The 15799-nt window shown below is 35.7% G+C and overlaps 1 protein-coding gene across 2 annotated transcripts in view; it reads left to right on the plus strand.

Moving 5' to 3' along the window:
* Window positions 1–15799, plus strand: part of ASCC3 (activating signal cointegrator 1 complex subunit 3) — a 338689-nt gene that overhangs the window by 230361 nt on the left and 92529 nt on the right. The window lies entirely within an intron of this gene.

The following is a 15799-nucleotide window of genomic DNA, read 5'->3' on the forward strand; positions in this document are numbered from 1 at the left end:
ATTTTATTTCTACTTCTTATACATGTCAAATTAGTTTGTATCGTAGTATAATGGAAATTACCTATATAATTATGTTTAGTTTTAATCTATATTAAAAGTTTCGTGTAACATTACAGAAATTTGGGGAAAAGATGGAGAAAATGCATAAATACTGCCACCTTAAAACTATTAATATTTGGATGGATTTTCTTCCAGTATTTTTCCACTAAATATTTATTTTTTTACGTCATATTTATTCTTGTATTTTTCCCTTTAACATCATCACCTATGCATATTTTAATATTCAGCTAAGATTTCTCTAATATTTGAGCGTTCACTGCCCTCATGGAATTTATAATCAATTTTGCAAAATTAACTTTTTATAAACTATATAACATGACCATTTTTGAAAATTTAGAAAACACTGATAAGTATGTGAAAATTAAAAACCGGTTGTTATCCTTTAACTAAGTAATAACCGTCATTAAATTCTTTTATGTCTACATAATAATATTCTATTATGCGGCTATTCCATTGTATTTTTCTCCTATAATTAAATAATTATGCATCTTTATTATTATAGGTTTTTCTTTGTTAGAATTATTTCCTCAGTATAAAGTTCTAAATTTAAAATCAATGGGTCGGATAATGTGGACATTCTTATAGCTTTTCATATACACTGATAATTACTTTCCAAAAGGGCAATAGTAATTGTGGTTATCACTATTGATGTATGAATTGTCAGCAGTATATGAGAGTAACAGTTTCACTACATCCTCATTTGTCGTAATTTATTGTTATATTATACATAAAATGTTTCTTGTTGTTTTAGTGTTTATGTGTTCCTTAATTTTTTTGTGGTTGAACATTTTTTAATATATATTTGTTTAATTTTTTTCTTTTTTGTTCCTTCATTCCTTTGGGCTTTTATCTGTTGCAGTACAACAATTTTTCTTATAGATTTGTGTGGGAGCCTTACCAAGTTAAAATACCACACACACACACACACACACACACACACACACACACACACTCTCCCCCCTAAAACTATACAAGCATACCTTGGAGATATTGTAGATTGGGCTCCAAACCATTGCAATAAAGCAAACCTTGCAATAAAGCAAATCACACGAAATTTTTGGTTTCCTAGATCATGACAAAAGTTATATTTGCACTATACTATAGTCAGTTAAGTGTGCAATAGCATTATGTCTTAAAAGAATGTACATACCTTAATGTAAAAAGACTGTATTGCTAAAAAACACTAACCATCATCTGAGCCTTCAGTAGTCGTAGTAGTGACATCAAACATCACTGATCACAGCTCATTGTAACAAATATAATAATGATGAAAAAGTTTGAAACATTGAGAGAACTTCCAAAACGTGACACAGAGACATGAAGTGAGCAAATGTTGTTGAAAAAACGGTGTTCATGGACTTGCTCAATGTAGAGTTGCCAGAAACCTTCAATTTGTAAAAAAAACACAGTATCTGCAAAACACAATAAAATGAGGTATGCCTTATGATGTCACTTTTTTCCATGTATATGTATTGATTATATATACATATTAATCTTTCATCTACTTTATTAGTAAATTTTGGTAGTTCACTGAATGTCATTTATCTTAGTTGTTTTTTCAAATAGCAGTTTTTGCATTTTATGTGATACAATCTGTTTATATGGGCTTTGTGATTCCTTCTAATACTTCTAAACGTAGGTATACCTCCTCCCCGCCATAGATTTGTAGACAGAGATTTTTCTTTTCTCATACTTTTCCAGTTTTTTAAAATATGTTCCTAGTTGGAGTTATGATGAAAAAATAGATGATATCGGTAATAAAACTGTTGCATTGTCCTCCTTCTCCCTGCACATCTCCCCTTTCTCATCTCACGCAGCCTGAAGAACAGTAAACATGCTGCTCCTAGCCCGCTAGTGTCAGTGTCAACAGTCACATATTTCTCCCCTTCCACATCTTACGATTCATTTAGGGTTAGTACCCCTGTTGGATGGTACCATGTATATTATGGTCATACATTAACTAATATTAGTTAACTAATAATAGTTAATATTTCAAAGTGTTCTTGCATAGGACCACAGATGACCCCAAAATTAGCTTCATATAAAAGGTATCACATGACTCCATGAAGTAGAGTGAAAGTTATCATTTTATCTTTTAAGTTTCATCATTACTTCCTTAATGTGACTTGTAGGCATATACAAGGTGTATAATTCAAGATGATTTCAAATCAAAATAATTTTGTCAAAAGTTCCTTGTCCTGTGTTATTTAATTATTGTGCCCAAATAATCACCCTGTTTTGTCTAAACAGTATCTTGACTTAGAAGGCAAATGCTGAAAAATAGTTGTATGGAATATTGACAGTTTAGTTTATGTGCAGCATCTATCTAGGCTTAGTTTTGTTTTTTGTTTTTGTTTTTGTTTTCTTCTTGTGTCTTATCCCTAACAGTGTTCCTAATGGAGACTTTTCTTAGAAGTCATGGTGCAAGGTACCTACTTATTGGACCCATTTTGGGATGTTTGCTCATATATATGAGAGCTGTGCCTTTAGCACATACGTGACTCACATGAACCTCAAATGTGAGCCTCATGTGCTCTCCCCAACTATAGTACGACTCTACTATGCTTTATTTTTTTATTTTAAGGTATGAGACCTAAGGAATTCTGGACAGCTCAGCCATTATATGGAACTACCTCTCTGTTTTGTTTTGTTTTGTTTTTATTTAACCCAAAAATCTATCACCAAGGCTCGTTAGAAACCATAGAATTTACTTGCATGGTTTCTCCTGTTTCATAGACTTTCATTGCTAAGATAGGACAGTTAGAAATTGTCATTTCTGCACATTTTGTTTCACTAAGCCCATCTCAAGAATAAGACAGCCCAGGCTTTGTTTTTATTCCTGCCTCTAAAAGCAATCACCTTTAAAATCAAAATTTCTGAGGGTTTATAACCAATTATTACGCAAATTCATTCTGATTATACCAAAACCTCCTCTAAAGCAGGTGTTTCCGTGGGTTGTTGAATCCCCTAAATAATTGAATTAGGAGGACTTTTTAACACTTTAATTTTGTAAGAGTTATTTTCTGTAGTATCCGGAGCTAGACACTTGGTGATGATTCCTATTGCTGCTCCTTGGACAGTGTCAGGTCGGTGTTCTGTGGTAGGTCATGAGTGCTCTGGTTAGGACTCTAGTGTTGACAACTTGAGCATTCAAGGAGGCAGAGTAAGCGCGGGAGCAGTTATCCTGGCAGCTGTGATGCAGAGTGCTTGTGGAAGAGGGTAGCATCAAAGTCATTCTGAAACTGAGTGGTGTGAAGTCAGAAAGTGTCCCTAGATGTGGAGGTGGGAGGGGAGAGGTTCAGTGGAGGGAGGAAAGAAAGCTAGGGCAAATCTGAAGAAGCTGGAGAGAGAGAATGTGTCCAAGGAAGAATATATGTGTTGTATTTTGTTTCTCAGCAAAGACAAAAGGAGTTGTCCATCTAACTTTTTAACCCAGTAAAGTCTCTTTACTTTACCTAAAGTAAAGTATTAGAAAGCAGATCCTCTTCAAGTGGATCACTGATATTAAATCATACTGCAGAATGAGAAAACCCCAAAAGTAATGCCCTTTCATATTTGCCATCATGAAGACTTCTTGCACGATTTCAAAAGTTTGTGGGCATGTGCTGCCCCGTCTCTTGAATTCTCACTTGGACAGCCACCACTTCCACCATTAACCTCAAACTATTGTTGGGCTTTTGCCTCACTCTCTCAAGCTTCAGTTTCAAGACAGAAACATCTGAATGCCTGAACTTCAATCTATAGCATGCAGCAGGACTAGGGAATATCTTCTTCTCTTTGACCTCTGCTGAGGGATTTTCAGATACTGGCTGTCTATGAACAGTGTAGGTACAAGCAGTAAAGGTTCACTATAGTCTATTATCTGTCCAAACTCATTGATACACAGTCTCTCCAAACCTACACTTAAAAAAAAAATTTCTTCTAACAATGCAGTTCTCCCTCATATAACCAAAATCCACTCATCCCTCCCCAAGGGGGGGCAACTGAAAATTTCATCATTAAATCCATTAATCCTAGATCTCTTGATTATATCCAGTCACCCTCTGGTTCTTTGGCAATCCTCTCTCAATATTCTCTACCAATGGACTAAGTGATAAAGTTACCCACAATTAACACATGCTATATTCAACAGTAGAGGATAGAGAGAGGAAAGAGAAATGAAATTAGTTAAAATATGTAACATATTGTTAGTTAAAATATGTTAGTTCAAGGCTTCCCTGGTGGCACAGTGGTTAAGAATCCGCCTGCCAGTGCAGGGGACACGGGTTCGAGCCCTGGTCCGGGAAGATCCCACATGCCGCAGAGCAGCTAAGCCCATGCGCCACAACTACTGAGCCTGTGCTCTAGAGCCCATGAGCCACAACTACTGAGCCCACGTGCCTAGAGCCCGTCCTCCTCAACAAGAGAAGCCACTGCAATGAGAAGTCTGTGCACCGCAACAAAGGGTAGCCCCCGCTCGCCACAACTAGAGAAAGCCTACGCAGAGCAATGAAGACCCAATGCAGCCAAAAAAATAAAATAAATAAATTTTAAAATAAATAAAGAAATAAATAAAATATGTTAGTACATATATGAGATAGTAAGGGTAGAGACCACAGTATTTGTTTCTGCAACTGATTGGGGAGCTAACAAGATATTTGTGGTTTATTTTCTCTGCTATCCATCACCCGTACACTTCTTCAACCAGCCCCTAAGCTAATTAAGATTCTTTATCCAGTGGAGTTACCAAAACCCACATTACTGAGACATTGGAAAATGGATGTTTATGTATGCTTAATATATAGGGTTTTTTAGAACTTTGATTTATTTTCCAAATGTGAGAAGATTTCTCTGAGGTCCATTCAAAGTTTTCCCTCCCCTTATTGTGTAGCAGTAGCCCAGTTTTTCCATCAGGGTCAGTCACCTAAACTACACCAGGACCATATTTTGCTTGCTCACCCTGTAACATAAGGGCCTCAAATGGCCCTGTGGCTGTTTCAGCTTCCAAGTAAATTGTTACATCCCTTGGATATTAAGTCTGTAAACTAGAAGAGCTAGAGGTATAGGGGAAGGAAACAAAAAATTTCCAAGTGGTTTATTAGCTATGTTTGCAGGAGACATCGGCACACACTGACTACTTGGTTCCTGGAACTGTATGTTCTGGCAGTGAGAGAGGTAGTATCACTTAATGATTACTTAGTTCAGAGCATACACCTTATCCTACAAAATTGCACCCCAACCTTGCCAAAACAAAGTATGTCTCTCAGCTGCCACTCTGAGTCATTAATCTATAAAACCTGCTCTTCCTGGGTAATGAGAGACATAATAGGAACAGTGGATCCCATGGCATCCATTGTCTTAATCTTTCTCTATGATGTGAGCTCTTCAGTCAGAAACATTATCATACAGGATATCATGAAGATGTATAAAGCATTCAGTAATCCTACCACTGAAGCCACTAGCAGGACATGATGGGCAGGATAGGAGAATCAAAATCTATAGTGTCCATTCTAGACATCATCTCAAATAGATGTCCCCTCTGTGATAGAAAGGGTCCAGTATAATTGCCTTACCACCAGATAGCTGTCTGTTCCAATGGCGAAGGTACTTATAATGGGCCCAGGGTTGTCTGCGTTGGCGGCATATGGGGCACTGAGCAGTGGCAGTAGTGGGTCGTCCTGAGGAAGTGGAAGTCCGTGTTTAGCCCAGGCAGAGTTTCATCTCTTCCACCATGGAGCCACTTAGTACCTGAAACCATTGCACAAAGACCTGGGGCCTGGGAGGGAAGCTGCTGGGTACCCTCAGATGCCCACTTGACTGTTAACAGCATTTTCCACACTGCTGTTAACTTTTTGGTAAACATCTTCGTGGGATATAGGTAGCTGTTTATTCTAGCACCATTCTAAAAGTTCATCTACGTAAAACTTCTGCCTTTCTTGCCACTTGTCCTCCAATAGCGCTCTTGCCAAGCTCCTGACCATTTGGCTTATCCAGTAACTACAGAGCAAAGGATGGATCATCAATTTGCATCATCTCTACTTCGTAGTAAAGTGACAGGGAAATACATAACACTCAACTTTTACTCCTTTCTTTAGAGTCATCCATGAGAGGGCCATGATACCACATCAGTGTACTTCTTATGGTGCCACAATCTTGTTCAAAGCCATTTGGAATTTGAAATTTTTTCCCCCTCAGTCAATTTGACATAAGAAATACCCCATGGGGCCTAGGTACATAGGTTGAAGTAGGGATAGTATGGCAGGAATAGGCACACACATGGAGGGTTCAGGGATCACCTTTCATGATACTCTTCCATCAGCTCCTTTTATTTCTAATAATATGAGTCCTGCCAGGCGCACCCAAATATATAGCTAGATAGCTCAGATAACATCCATTTCGTGATCAGCAGCTTCAGTTGCAAGGTTACCTGATATTGCATAGTCAGGAATTCTTTCTCTCCCCCCTCAAAAATATCCGTTAAATAATCCTCTAACTTAAATCAATAGGTAGCTCTTAAGAGAATTTGTAAAGTATTCATTTATTTAACATATATTTATTGAATGTCTACAACTTACCAGGCACTGTGTGTTAGCCTTACTGATCCCAAATCTCAAAGAGCTTAAGTGAAGAAAAGAGAAATTTAAAAATATGTGCATGATTAAATAAGTAAGTTGATATCAAATTATGAAAATTGTATGGAAGAAACCAATAAGAAATGAAATAGAATAGGGGAATGGGAGGCTTCTTTAAATAGATTAGTCATAGAAGACTTCTCTAAAGAGATGACGTTTAAGCTGAGCACCAAAGCTTAAGAACGAGCTGGCTACCCAAAGGGAGAAGATAACAGCGTTTCAGGTGAAGGGACAGCATGTTAAAGGAACAGTGAGAAGATCAGTTCAGCTGGAGCCGAATAAGCAGAGGAGGGTGGTACAAGTCACATTTGAGAGACGGGCAGGAGCCAGCTCATGCAAGGCCATAGACCCATGGTTAAGGAGCTTGGATTGTTATTCTAAGTACTATGGGAAGACAGTCATTTTTTCCTTTATTAGACCAACATTTATTGAGCTCCTTCTGTGTGTCAGGTAAAGTTCCTGCCCTATGGAATTAACATTCTAGTGGGAGTGATAGCTAATAAGCAAGTATGTCAGGTTGCAATAATTCACGTGGGGGAAAAAAATAAGCAAGTTAAAGGGAATAGGGAATGCCAAAAATGGTAGTGGAATGTTGTACGTTAATACAAGTTGAGAAGGCCTCCCTGATGAAGGTACCTTTGAACAAAGAACTGAAGGAAGCAAGGAAGCAAACTAAGCACATATCTGAGGGAGGAGTGTTCCAGGGCATTAAAGGGTTTTAAGCTAAACAAATTACATACCCCAATTTACATTTTAAGATCACTTTTGCTGCTTAGTGGAAAATGGATGGAAGTGGAAGTAAGCATGGAATTAACGATGGTGGTGACCTAGGTGCCACCTAGAGTGGTAACAGTGGGAATGAAAAAATATATTTGGGGCTAGATGCAATAGGACTTTCTAATAGATGAGAAATGGAGATTCAAAAACTGAAAAGAATCAAGAATGGTGCCCCAGTTATTAACCCTAAACATCTGAGTAAATAATAGTGTCATTTATTGAAATGGGGAGAGCCGAGACTGTAGGATAGAGAGGAAGGAGGAGACAGATTTAGGATGGAGAGAGAAAGACAGAGAAGACAGATCTGAGCTTAAAAAAAAAAAAAGGAAAGAAAAAAAAGTTATATTTTGGACATGTTAATTTGTATCTCCAAGACTTTCAAGTGGAGATTTCAAGGCAGTTAAATGTAGGAGGTCTGTAAAACCCACAGAGGATGTGAGATACATGAACTTGGGAGCATCTGCATAGAAGCAGCCTTTAAACCCAGGTGAGCACCTGAGACCCTCGGATAGAGAGTGTGGAGATCAGAAAGCAGGCCTGGGGGACTCTCTCGTTGTGAGCTTAGGTAGAAAATGAGGAGCTGGCAACGAACCCTGAGAAAGCAGTGCCAGTGAGGAAACACAGTGTCCTAGAACACTGTAGACAGGAGGGGTTCGTGAAGGAAGGAGTGCTTGACTACATCAGATGTTCATGGGAGCGGAGTGAGATGAGAGCAGAGAAACACCTGTGGGATTTAGCACTTGGACATCTTGGACGAACTTGGCAAGTAGGGTCAGTGACATGTTGTGAACATCAGCCAGTTTGGAAGGAGTTGAGGAATAAATGGGTGGGAGGGGAAGGAAATGGAAGCAAATAGCATATACAACTCTTTCTAGAAGCTTTTCTATGTAATTTAATTAGTTATAATTTAGTGCCTAACAAGTGTGGTTCATTGGCTTCTGCCAAATACTCTGCAATCCGGTTTGACGTGCAAGGGTGAATGGTGCTGGGATCTGGATAGTTGCCAACCTGCTTGGAAAGATAAAACAGCAGAGGGAACACCCTTTCTTCTGAGCGGGTTTGCTGATTGAAGGCTCAGAATACTGTGCTTATTTCATCACTCACACCTTGGATGAGATGCATATCTGGGATGGGAAAGCAGAACCCTGGCTGAAGATTAGACTTTATTCTTCAGTCTTGCTTATATTCTCCTCCTCAACTCCTCTGTGTGTCTGTCCAATTAGCAGCAGGGCTAACCCTTTCTGCTTCCACACTGTTAAATAAGGTCCAGGTAGCTAAAAGAAAAGCACATCAAAGACAACTAGCTTTTTTTTTTTCCCCTTACATCCTTACAAGTAGGAATGAATTAAACAGAATCCTACAAGGCTTTTTGCCCTGAAGGTCCTGGACCACAATGTTTGAGTTGTGTTCTAAAGTCTGCGGTACCACCAGAAGGTAGATGCTGGGAAATAATCTGAAGCAGGAAAGGGGATAGCTTTCTGACTGAAGCACGATACGAAAAGAATCCAGATGTGGATAACGTGAAAATCGGAGGAGTATGGAAGACAAGAATTCCTTGGAACATAGTATTGTTAAACCTTGTTAATTCAAATTAATTGGCTAGAAGACTCACACAGATGACACTGAATATAATTAAGGAAATGTGCTAATTATAAATTTACACAATGCTTCGAAGTGAATTCGTGAAAAACTGTAGCATAGGTGCACAGGAGGAGCACATTCATGAAAAGTAGAATTGGTGTTATTTCCACATGCTTAATACTGAAGGAATTTTTTGATGCTTGAAAATTTTTTCATTTTAAGCTAAACATAACTCACTCAACCTCATTACAAGTAAAACCTTCATAGACGTACAAAGATGAACTATAGCCTAGCTTTACACAAAATGATCACAAGTTCAGATTTGGTGGAGTTTCTACTACTGACATTTTACATATTACATTTTACATTTTACATTTTACAAGCTACTGACATAGCTTTCTTTGATTCATTTGCTTTTTCATTCAACATATATACATATTGACCTCTTCCTATAGGTAAGAAGTTAGTACCAGGCTTTTAAAATGGACTTGGAGATTGTTAAAAATCAGAAATTAAGTTGAGTTTAATGTAGGGTAACCACATTTTCAACTTGAACAATCTGTTTTATCAAACTAAAATAGATTTAGCTCATGATACAAAACTCCCACCCCAAGTGCTTTCTATTTTGATCAAGCTTCAGACCTCTTAATGACTACCCAATAAAGAAAACTATTAGGCTCAGAATATTAGATGTCAAAACAGACATTATCTACAGATTTGCTGAACATTGGACATTGAACTGAGTTGGGTCTCATGGAACATTTGTGTAATTAAGAGCAGCTTCAAGATAGGAGACTGTTCTTTTTTATTTTGTCTTAGTTGATATCATATATGTCCTATTGACTAAAGAGGCAAAGCTCTTATTATGCTTAGTAATAATTGCTATATTTATCAAGTACTTTATAGTTCACTAAAGACTTATCCCATTTAATCATGAACTCTGGGAGGGTTGTTCCTGTTATCCCAATTTTACAGATGCAGAAACTGAAACTTAGAAGAATTAAGTGACTTGCCCAATAGCACAAAGCAAGTAAGCGGAGCGTGGGAGCTCAAAACCATAGTGGCTGTCTCAGAGTTATGTTCTTTTACTGTCCCGCACAGTAATGGAATCATGGACAACATACTGTCTAGAGAAGATGGAAAAGTCAAAGTAAGGGTGTGTGTCATTTGACGGGTACGGAAGTCAGTAGCTAAAACATCAAATGCAAGCAACCAACAAGAGCTGTGCCGTTCTCAATCATAAGAGGTGATATCTTAGTTTAGAAAAGAATGTTATTTTAGGTATTCTTCATTTTGAGGCATAGGAGTAGAAATACTCAAATGATAAAGGAGAAATAGATTTGTAAATCATCTGCGTAGCATTCCCCAGCTGTGTGAGTCTAGGACATTACTCATTATTTCAAATCTTATCTGTTTTTTGTATACCGTTTAAAACAATGTGGTCCAGCCCTAAGTCAAGTGGATGATGTCATTACTTCAAGTAGTTATTTGAAATATCCCTCATTCATGTGATGATTAGAGGGTGGCATTGTGGTTGAGAGCATGGACTAGAGCCAGGCTTCCTGGGTTCAGTACTGACTGCCCGCTGCAAGTGGGATGTTTCACTTCTGAGCCTCATCCTTTAATCTGTGAAAGGATGATAATCTATCCCCACAAGAATCTTGCGAGGATGAAATGTATTAGTACATTTAATGTACATAGAACAGGCCTGGAACAGAGTTAAATATTCAATAAATGTTATTACATTGAATAACATCTTTTAAACAGATAGATTCTTTTTGCTGAAAGCTCTGGTAAAATTTGGTCATATATTTATAAACTTTTGCTTGTGGTCCTTCACAAATTTAATTCATATTAATATAGTATTTGTTCATTTAAAATTGTGCTACTTTAGAAAATCAATTCTATAATGTCCCTTTTGTTAGCTTTCTCTGCATTTTAAAAGCAGAGATGTATGAAAATGTTCTCCAAGAATGTTTTGGAATTTGAACTCACCAGAAATTGAAATAAGCATAAAATGTATACTCAAAAATTACCAATAGCATAGTGAATTAAGTTGGAACCATTAATAAGGAAAAAATTGTTAATATCTCAGCCCTATATAGCCCAGTTTTGATATTGCTATTATTAAGAATCAGGCTAAACTAAAAGCAGACATTGAAAATAGTATTGTGTTTATTTAGCAGACAATAGCAAAGATTTACATGTTATTGTTTAGATTTCATTTATATATTTACTTCTCATATAATTGTATTTTTAATCATTTATAAATGTATTTACATATTAACAGTATCATAAATTACTTTGAGGTGTGCTTGTTTTGGGTTTCAGAGGGGACAGCAAGAGAATATGTTCTGAGGTGTATTGGTAAAGTTTGGAAACTTACTACCTTTAATTAATTTTATTTATTTCCTATTAGTAGATCAAAAGAATGTTCTAAAGTGTTTCTTTCATTTTAGTTTTTCCCCTTCAGTCTGTAGGGTTTATCATAAAAAGTGTATTTTAAGAATAAAAGTAATTATGAGGAAATGTTTTAACTTCATTTAACATCTGTACCAGATGTGATATATTTAATTATTTTTTTAAAAAAGAAAGTCTTTGTAACTTTCATTATTCTTCTGTATGGTACATCTTTTATTGAGTGTTTTATACAATTGATAAGCATTATTCAGTGGCATATGGTCTGAGTCTGATGTGCTTTGAAAAGAGTACAGAGTTCTGATAATGAGGATTCTGTGAAAATGGGAAAACCAGCACAACAGATACGCTTTGAGAAAGTATGGGTTTTTAGCATCTTGAAACAATATATCACACTCAAAGGGACAGAACTGGGCTGCACAATCTGTTAGCTCATTCTTGTCCAATCTGGTCTCCTCCTTTCTTTTGGAGCCAGCATTGTCATCAACTCACTGAATTATATTCTGACTGGAATGTATTTCAGGCACAGAGTAATGTATCTACTTAAATGGAATCCTATCTTTCTACAAAAGCTTTTTGAGTATAATAAATTTAAAATATAAAAAAAATTTCTATTAAGTTAAAGTAATTGGTTCAACAGTTTACATATGTGCCTTCTCCCCCACACCCTAAAGAAAGACCACTGCTTGGAGGAGCATAGGTCTGTTTTTATTTATAATACGGAAAAAAGTTTTTGGTTTAACTAACATACAGTCAGACGTATTTCAAGGACGGTTTATCGGAAAGATACCTGCACATTACAGCAGTTGTTCCTTGAACAGATATGAACTATGGAATTAAAACTTCCTCTATCAAAGTGTTTTACTTACATGATTATTCTTTTTAAAATTCTATAGCAGCCTTTCTTAACAAGAATTAAGCCTTCATGTCCTAAGACATCCAATGAATGTAATAAATGAACTTTTCGCCTAACCATCTAGAATGGTACTAACTATCCTTGGAAAAATTAAGAAGATGGTAATTCAGATATTTTTTTGTGAGGCCCAATTCTCTCAGGGAACCAGAATTGAGAAAGACTGCTCTATAGTACTCAAGGCCACTGAGTCTTTTAACTTGAAGCATAGTGTGTTGTATAAAAGAATTAGGTGTTACTTTAGGGCTATATTTAGGTAAAGGATTCAGTGTGATAATCTTTGTAAAGTGATAAGCACAATGCCTGACACATAATAAGTACTCAACAAATAATACCTATTAATCATGTTTTAAGCTTTCATTATCCTAAATTCCTGAAAAATTTTGCTTGTGTTATGTTGTTTTGATCCAGATGAAACCTATTTTAAGTGTAGGGATGAAGATGCATATAATCTAATCAAAAATTATATTTTCAAATTTAAACAGACTGTCCTAGTAATATTTTATGCTTAATGATTGAGTAACATTACTATAAATTTTGCTTTTTTTATGATGTACAAATAACTCAGAATTCATCCACAGTAGCCGTGTAATAAATGAAGTTGTTTTCTGTGATTGTCCTCATGAGGATTTTAGGTCATTACCAGTTTAGATAGGCAAATAGTTCTTTTTAATGCATTGATTTATGTGAAAGTGGGGGAAGGGAATGAGAAACAGCCAGCCTTCCCTGATGCGAAAGGACAAGATATTACTGCCTCACCAAACCTCCTGCCACAGGATTCCTCAGCTTTCCTATGGTAAATGGTATGGATATGATTGGCATTGCCATTCATGGATATGATTGGCATTTTGGGATATGATTGGCATTGCCATGGAACACTGCAAATTATACAAGTTATACATACACACTGCTATTTAAGTTGTGAAACTGAAAAATCCTGAAACTAATTGTCAGAGTAAGAATAATGAATTATTCTTGATAGTGTAAATTGAAGATATTTTATGCAGTGAACTATTGAACGAAAAAAGGATGATAGGCTGTCACTTGAGAACAGCTAACATAATTTATGAGACAGGACAGTACCTTTCTTTATAGCATGCATTTGTAGTCAGCATTTATATTAATACATTTCCATATTCTTGCTAAACAGATTGTAAAAAAAATAATGCAGGAATATCAGGTGACTGTACTGTGACTATGAAACAGAATGAATTCTTTATACATTGCATTCAATTCAGGAAAGTGGGTAAATAAGATTTCTGATGTGTATGTTATTAAAATATTACCTAGTCTATGCAATGCTTTTTATACACTAATAATTATTATAAAGCCAAACTCCATCTTTTTTTTTTCTTTTTTTTTTTTTTTTGATTATTGGAGTAAAACAACTTTTTCCCACATAAAAAACTTGGAAAACTTTTCCAACCATTGAAAATAAAATTAGTAAGAATGAAAACAGTTGGAATGCTTCATTATATGAATATGTTTGTCTTTTTTTTTTATTTGGGGTATAATTGATTTACAATGTTGTGTTAGTTTCAGATGTACAGCAAAGTGAATCTGTTATACAAATACATATATCTACTCTTTTTTTTAGATCCTTTTCCCATATAGGCCAGTACAGAGTATTGAGTAGAGTTCCCTGTGCTATACAGTAGGCCCTTGTTAGTTATCTATTTTATATATAGTAGTGTGTATGTGTCAATCCCAATCTTCCAATTTACCTCTCCCCCCTGAATATGTTTGTCTTATGCATTTTTACCAAATGGCAGCAGCCACCTGAAGTTTCTCTAGATGGAGATTTTGTGAGCTGTTTACTGGTTATGCAGAGCCAGGAGCATAAGTGTATTGCAGGTATACTTGTGTATATTCGAGATGATTAATAGTAGAAGGCAAAAAGGAAATGAAGTCTGAAAGTAATGTCAGTCTTCCGACCTCTAGCTCAGTGTTCAGGCATTTAATAGTTATACATGTATTGATGCTTACTTCCAAGTTCCTTCTCCACTGTTGTTTACTGATGTGGTCATGAAGCTGTAGACATAACTAAAACATGTCCTTCTTCTGAATGCTTATATATTCTCAAACCACTTGGGCTCTGCATTACTGCCCTCAGGGAGTTGCCCAAAAAGGTGCCCAGGCTGCACCTAGTGTCATCTTCTTCTTTAGGGACAAGTAGAGGTCTATCATTAAACAGAAAGAGATTGTGTTTTCTGTTTAGTTCTTTACAGGAAGTAAGTTTTGTAAGAAAATAAGATTTGCTGCTTGTTGCCATAAAATCTGTGTTGCATTAAGAATTTTCCATGTAGAATGGAAAGTGATAGACTATTCTGAGAGTATATATAAAATATGAGTTTCAGAAACTGTTTACACATATAAAATTCAATGAGCTAAACTGAGGCTGGAAATGCAATCTGTTTTAAAATGCAAAAAACTGGAATGTATAAGAATTCTGAATATAGTAAAGTTAGCATTTAAAATAAGTTAAGGTAAGGAATTACTTAACCAATATTGCTAGAATAATTAACTATTTAGGAAAAATAAACTTAGATTTCTACCATACTTTCTATTACAAAATAAATTACAAGTTAATTATTTAAATGTAAAAAATAAAACTATAACAGAAGTTAAAGGAATAGTAGGTGAATATGTATTTGATCTCAAGATGAGGAAAAGTTTTCTAAGCAAAAAGATATAAGGGACCAATTTAAAATTTTAAGTCCATAAAGTAAAAAAATTAAATAAATAAAATGAGGTACTTATAAAACTGGATGAAAGTTTATACCATGTGATGGGCAAGGGGTTGATACCCTTAATACATAAAGAGCTATCACAAACCAATACGAAAAAAGGCTACTCAATAAACGGAAAGATAATTTACCAAAAAATCAAACAGTAAATATGAAAAGTATTTAACTGAACTGTTGATTAAAGAAATGAGAAGTAAGCAAAAATATATACCAGTTTGATTTTTTAAATGAAGAAACTGAGGCTCAGAGAGGGTATGTGACTTGCCCCCAGGTCACTAAGTTAAATGAGAAAGCCTAAATTTGAATGATTACTCTTTGGTAGGAGTATGACTGATTTTTTCCATTAATTTTTTGTCCATACTTTCTAAATTCTTATCACTGAGCCAAAAAATAGAGGTCTTTTCTATAACAAGTCGAACACAGACACCGAAACGTTTTAGGCAATATTACAGCCTTTTAGTAGTTGTTACTCATTAAGGGGTAATGAGTACAGATTTTTTTCCTTGATGCATAAAAATAAAAGGGATAACATTTACATTTTAATTAATTTAGAGTATACATTCTCACTAAGTAGATATTCTTTTCAACTAATTTAACTTTAATCATAACTGCAGATGGGATCTATATTTTTATGCCCGTATAGCATAAGAATTAAAAAAACAAAATGAAAAATGTAAAGCTAATGCACCTAC

This window comes from Eschrichtius robustus, chromosome 9, assembly GCF_028021215.1.
Source record: "Eschrichtius robustus isolate mEscRob2 chromosome 9, mEscRob2.pri, whole genome shotgun sequence".
Classification (NCBI taxonomy): Eukaryota; Metazoa; Chordata; class Mammalia; order Artiodactyla; family Eschrichtiidae; genus Eschrichtius; species Eschrichtius robustus.